Genomic DNA, 7,432 nt, shown 5'->3' with positions numbered 1-7,432 from the left:
CTGCACAATAATGTTTAATATTTAGTATTTACTGTCATATTCCCATATATCATTGTGATGTTGTTTATTCTATTACTCTTGTTCTCTTCTGCTTGTTTTCTTTTTTCTTTCTCAACAGGTGATCCAGGTGATCGATATATGCATTTTTTTTCCTTTTTTTCTTCTTCTGCCCGTTCTGTTGCTTTTTGGTTTTTGCCCTTCTCCCCCGTCCCTCTTCTCAGCTGTTTCTCTTTCCCTCTTTCTTTCCCCCAGTCAAGTCTGTCCCATATTCAGCAAGTGAAAATAAAGTAAACAATAAAAGGTGAATCAAATGGACCATTACGGCAAGGCTGGGATGGTCAATTTGGTAAAGTAAATCTGTTGGGCATCTTTCTTTGCCTTTAGACAACAATTCTGATGGCAAAAGAGCCAAACGGGACAGGTGCAAAAAAGAAAAAAGAAATAAGGTCACTTTCATTAAACAGAATGAAGTATAAGGTGAAGAAAAACGAAAATATAATGTTCCTCTATGAGGATGCAGGGTCTGCAATGATTACTTTAATTACAATACTTGTGTAAATAGCATATAATACTACTATTATAAACGTTTAGTACTTTATGAAATGAAAAACACTGCTTAACTCTTCCCCCCATTAAGACTTGGTGGCCTCCCCTGAACCCTTCATAACGAGATTTGACATCTCAGTTTATATGAATAAAAATGTGTTTTGGCGACCATTAAAACAGGTTCCAGGTTGTTGCAAGAGTAGACATAGTAACCACAGAGTTCAGAAGAGAGAAACAAGGGTTACGCCTAGTTGTTGGAATAGCTGTTAAGCTTGGTCATACATGTAATAAATATTCAAATTTGCAATGTGTTATATATAAAATATAAGATACTATCAATACAAATAAGTGGAGAAAATATATATTTTTATTGTATTTCTAAATCCAACACCCTAAACACCCCTCGCACAAAGCACAGTACAGACAGAGGTCTCGCCTTCTTTCATGAGATGATGTTTTGGAACATTTCCAGCATGGATGTTAATTCCTGGACCGCCTTACACGAGTCTAAGTAGTTGCTAAGTATAACAATTTTTATTTAAAGTTTTGCTTTAAAATTAGTGTAAAGCAGAGAAGGTGCATTCACTGTAATGTCAATCCTCAGCGCAGCGGAGGAAAGCTGTATCCACAGGATTTTGGAAACATGTAATTAGTATGTACTGATTTAGGGTGAGAGCACAGACAAATTTCCATGCCTGCGTGTTCTACACAGCAAAGCTCCAATATCACAGGGAACAGTAAGGAACACACTGGTGAGACAAGGAGGACTTTAAGAGAAGAGAAAGCGTAATAATTGTAAAAATCAAAAAAAGAAAAAAACAACGGTTATGAATAAAAAACTTGTTCAACATTTTCAGGGTCCTGGAGTCTACTCTGATAGCAATTTTTGTTGGGTTTGTGTTTCATTGGTGCAGATTTTCCAGCAAATTCTGGATCCGATGGCCTCTGTGTTAGATTGTTATACATTTGCGTTTGCACTGGGATCTGAAAAGAAAATCTGCAGAGAGACATTACGAGACAGGTCCTCTTCTCGTCTGGTCAAGAAAAGAAGATGAGTTCGACTCTGAGTCAACACTTGTATATTTAACCTTGAGGGAGGTTTAAGTTAATTGGAAAACACTCTTTGCCTGAGTGCTCTCACCTAACGGCGCGTAAGTAGAGTTATCATAGCTTATCTTCCAAATGTATCATAATCCCACATGACATGCAAGTCAGATTTCATTTAAATCTGATTACTTTCAACTCTCAGAAAAAGCAAAGTATTTGAATTGCATGAACAATATGGCAAGTCATATTACACGCTGCTTTCCTCTTTAGAGATAGTTTTACATAATTTCCCATTCGTTTTGAAATAATGAATAGACAATGGGCTGTATAATTGTGAGAATTTACAATTCAGAGGACTACGTCGCATAATCACCATGCATAATTCAGTGGGCTGAGCGCATAGGTCACCGGTGGCGGTGGCGCAAAAAGTAACTCGGGTCGTCAAACAAACAGTTGGAAATCTACACATTTATCCGTGTGCGACTTGAAACGTTGAGCAGAAATCTCTGTGATGAGGCAACATATACCTTAAAGATCACACAGCAGATACAAGAAAGCGCACGCACAGCATCCAATTATCTACACACCTCTGATGTGACTTTATTCAGCGGTGAGATTGTTTCAATAGAGACTGTAACTTCAGAGGAACTCGGCGATGTGTAAAGAGGCCCTGGCAGTATAAAAACGGTTATTACATTGTTGGCCAGTGAAAGCTACACCTGTATTGAGTGGATCCCTTCTGCCCCTCCAACGTCCTCTGGCCTCACACCTCAGTTTGTGCATATAAATTACATTCCAAAGTGTGTATGGATAGCCCTTGTTCATACCCAAGGTCTCTTGTTTCAAAGGCATGCTAATGTCTTTCACAGTGAAACTCCTCTCAGCGGCTCTCTTCTAACTGCCAGAGCAACTGTGTAGGAGATGATTGGATGATCTTTAGTCATCTTTGCACATGAATATTCAGACATTTTTAATGGCACATATGTAACCACACATCCTAAACAAAGAAGGATTCGGTTCACAGTGTTCCCTTTTTTTCCTCCTTTTACTTCCTTTTACTTAAAACATTGTATGCTTGTGTTAATTGCTAAATGAATCTTTCAGTACACTCCTGCGCTATTTGAAAGATTCACAATGTGTTAGCGCTCGCTAGTTACGCACTTATCGCTTTCTTGTTCTTTGGGCGTCCTGTGTTTCAGCATCGAGGAGTTCAGCTCTGTATTTGGGTTTAGCGTCCCCTCAAGCAATTAATTAATGCTACAGTGGAAACAGCCGATGGATTTGGTCATGAATATTCAATCCTACTTCTTGCATATCATTTCTTATGCAGCGTTGTAACACTGCACTTTGGTGAGGCAGCCATCAGGGCTTCAAAGTCAGTGGAGACGGGGAGTTTGTATGGTTCATATCTGCCCCTGTGTGAACAGTATAGCTGTTTCCTGCTGTGCACGACAAACCCAGAGTTAACACGATGTCAGTGTGAAATATTATTGCGTTCTAATGTGACTAATTTTATACTTTATTAGTGAAGCTAGTTTTTCCTTTGTTATTAAATGCACCTTCCTTTGCTTTATACTTAACATTACATCATTATTTAAATTATATAATTACTTTCCTTAAGAAAAGATCAACTGAGACAAGCTTCATTCCACTTTAAAATGTTTTCTTAACATTTAAGTTATTTTTTTCTTAAATTGCTTCTACAACAGCAAATATTGCTTATTTGTTTAAAGTTTAAGATCTGTTTTTTTTTTTTTGACTCAGTATTGCTCTACACATTCTCGCTACTATGGACTGTGGAGCATAATGTGAAATGCATTAAGAACTGAAAAAAGAAAATACAGAAATTGAGACATAGAGAGAAACTAATAGAAAACAGGAAAAAGAGTTTGGAAAATTAAAGGTAAAGTGAACACATTTTGGAATTATTGCAACAACTGAAAACAGCTTCATCATTTTATGAATGGTTACATAAAATAACATAAAAGTTTATACATTTTATGATTTTGGGTCTTTATTCATTCCAAACATTTATATATTTCCTACTTTTAATTTTGTCAGTTTTAGCCCTCCATACACACTCGGCTTTAATAGCCTGAATGTTTTGAACTATAATCCCAGAGACTGTTTTAATGTTACACATGTTTATTAATGGTATGTTTCGAGAGGGGGTGCTGTCATATCTGTTAGGCTTATGCATGTCACAATGTGGTTAAATACATTCAGGAAATAGCAGGCACAAGCACTGTTTACCATATCTAATAGAAAATAAATATACAATTCTAATGTAACTATTCAAATGACTTCTACCTTCTTTGTTCCCCTCTTCATGTGCATTCATGTGTGTTGCATTGGTAGGCAACCTCATTTCATTAGTGTAGCATTTATGAAAATGATATATTGAAATCACTGAAATGCCAACACGGGCCTGTTAATAACGCTTGAACTGCATCTGTACAGACATTCGAGTCACGTCGCGAATGAAGTTACAGCAGATCGACTTGACGAACTGACAAAAGCAGGAAATCCTTCTATTGCTGGAGGTGTGTATGGCTTTGATTAGGAAAATAAATGGTTTTTAAAAAGTCTGAAACCTGTGAATGTGGCTTTTTAAACTCTGTAAAGAGGTAAGTTTAAGCAGCATTACTGAAAATATTGTTGTAGTTTAACAGCAGTAGAGTAGACAGTGAATGAATCAAAAAGGCATGCAGAGCACACCACAGTAAAGGAAACAAATGAAAAGTAAACAAACCTGACAAGCCAGTAAGAAATACTGAGTTTGGATTGAAACTGATTAACTTACCTGCAGATTTGCTATTTTGTAGCCACCTAGTTTGACTCGCCTGAAACACAATCCTTTCTCGGCTGACGTTTCAAATCCTTGTAAGCGAGAGTAAGAGTTACAGTCCTCTTACTTTACCGCTGCAACCAACAGGCTTCACGTGTTGTCGTCATCCCGCGGCTGCTGCTGTGCTTTTATACCGGTTTCAACTTGCAAAATTATACCTTTGACCTCAAGTAAGCCTGACATTCCTTGAAAGTAAAATCTTGTATGTGGAGAGCAGTGCTTTGATTTTGCAATGGTAAAAGAAGACTTTGTATTAATAAAAGTTTAATGGAATCCCTAGCATGGATGTTGAGGGAGGGGAAGAAGAAAGCAGTGAATAATGTATCTCCATGCAGAAGATTAATGAATATGTTCATATATTCATTTATTAATTTATACACGTGATTTACAATTTAACTTGCCCTTATACTTGCCATTACTTAAAGCATATCTCTTTTAGCCCGTCATTAAATCTGTAACATTAAATCTCTGCAAAACTTTCTCAGCTGTAGGATTGTGATTGTTTAAGCTTTTGCAGCATAATAAGTAGTTTACGTTATTTCTGTCATAGTGAAACCTTTAAAAGTAGATCTTTATAGTCTAGTTTTTTAACAGTTTGAATCACCTTATGTAGCCTCCTTCCTTTATCTCCACCTCTGTATTCCTATGTCTCATTCACATCTGAAGATGAACCAGGGGGAAGCCGGATAAACAGAGCAAAAAAGTTCTGCAAAGTTTCGCAAAACAAAGGAGAAAAAAAGAAATGCCAGTTGAGGAGCTACTGCTCGTGCTTCAGGCAGTTGGGGTCACATGCCAGAGGGACTAAACGTGGGCTGAAAAATGTTACCGGTGATAAATAAACATTATTTAAAAGATCTGTCAGCTCCTGTTAGAACGTAGCCGTGGTTCATTTGTTTCGCTGCTCTGAGGGTATAAGGAATATTTAATCACTCTTCTGAATGACATGAATAATCACAGATACCGTTCTCTGGGAGCCACGCACACACACGGTGATGACTCGTGCACTGGTGTTTAAAATTTGCATGCTAACTATTTAAATTTGTGTGCATTTGAAAAACAATGTGAAGTTTAAATGTTACATACTCTTACTTGAGAATAATTGCACATAGCACAACAGTTATATTTTAATAATAATTACCAAGTGAAAGGACATTTGCAGAATCCTCAGTGGCCTATTAATCTATGTAGATAGTTGTGGTATCAATATTGTTTTTCTGTCACATATAAATAATACTTCTACAAACAACTTTATACTCCATGAGTCTAAATGTTAAGACTCGGCATGCTAATTTGTTGTGATAAAAGCACTGAAAGCAGGACTATAACTAACAAAACAGGAAATAAAAGCGTGCAGCCACTCCGCTCCATATTGATTTGGATGCGCATCGTAAACAAATCTCTAACAATAACAGCAAAGTGAAGCTAATGAGCTGAAATATCATAAGGATTAATATAATTCACATATGTTCCAAACCATAATATCTGGAAATCTCTAATAACTTTAAAGACACTTATGATACTACTTGTCGACACTTCTTCTTACTGTCACCGGTGATCTGACAAATCTCGGATTTCCTTTTGCTGCCAGTCTGTTCAAATTTTGGTGGAAATGTTAGTACTCCCAGCGAGTGAAGAAGGTGTTCAGGCAACAAAGACTAAAGTGAACATACTGTACCTTCGGCTGATTACACCAGTGCATGTTTGCGCTGCAGCTGCAGTAGGTTAAAGTAAGGACTGCTAGTGACAGCGATCCTGTGGCAGGAAAAGGAGCCATGTTGTAATGTGAACCCCCTAAGATTTGACTTAGACTTAAGCACATGATTCTGGAGAGCAGGTAAAAGTTCTCGAGTCTTTACTTGAAAAAAGAAAGGTTCAGTACACTGACTCTAAATTGAACAGGTCAAACAAAACCACAGGGAGCAGGCGGAGGCAAAGACCAGGAGAACAGTTAGAGCGGGTGAGAATCGGAGACTAAAACGAGAGAAGAAATGCTGGAATGCTTGACATGTGGGAAGAAGACGGTGTGGCGACTGGAAACTTGGAAAATTGGAAGGAGAACTAAATTAAGGTGCAGCACAGCAATCACAAAAGTAGGAAATACAAGAACAGGAAGTGAAGGACCTGAAATAAGAAAGTAGTACTGCCTTCAGCCCAAATACAATGTAGCAAAGCTTTTTAAAGCAGAAAAGATGGTGAATCGGAGACTTTGTTATGACACCGATGTGCATCATACAGCTCATTTACTGCATGCACTGCCTTTTTAATATAGCCGTGTTTATATATACGCCAGTGTTGATGGGTTAATGGGCTGGCATTACATAGTGCTTTTCTACTCTTAGTGACGCTTTAATCTAAAAGATTTATTCAATTGCACATTCATTCAGTGCGTCAGAGAGTTTATCCACCTCTCATCCAGAGCTGATTTAGAATCGCCAATTAACCTAACATGCATGTCTTTGGACATAACACACAGGCAAACCCGATACGGAAAAAAATAATACAAAAAGAACAACACACGACATCGGCTCCCACGTGAGCGGGCAACGCATTTTTGCTTTCTTTGCACTAACTTTCGTCCTCGTTGCATTAGCCTGAGTGTAAACCCAGTCCAGTCCCCGCTGTGCTCCTCCACACTCAGCAAAAGATGTCATGCCAGTCTCTTGCCCATTGGCACACACGACACCTGCTAGTTGGCATGGTGACATCTGAGCCTCTGGGACGACCAAAGGGGCATCTGTTCAGCAGACAGAGGGGCTGAACGGGTTGCCCTTGACAACAGCCTTCTGAGAAGGCCTTGGCATCTGCACACAAACTGGAAAAATGAGAAGGGTTTTCACAGTATGACTGGGAAATGATTTGCTGGTGTAATCCTGCAATAGTCTGTGTTATGTAACATTCTATCTATCTATCTATCTATCTATCTATCTATCTATCTATCTATCTATCTATCTATCTATCTATCTATCTATCTATCTATCTATCTATCTATCT

Source organism: Pundamilia nyererei, unplaced genomic scaffold (assembly GCF_000239375.1).
Source record: "Pundamilia nyererei isolate P.nyererei 1_Seehausen unplaced genomic scaffold, PunNye1.0 scaffold00055, whole genome shotgun sequence".
NCBI classification, from domain to species: domain Eukaryota; kingdom Metazoa; phylum Chordata; class Actinopteri; order Cichliformes; family Cichlidae; genus Pundamilia; species Pundamilia nyererei.
This window is presented reverse-complemented; position numbering follows the sequence as displayed.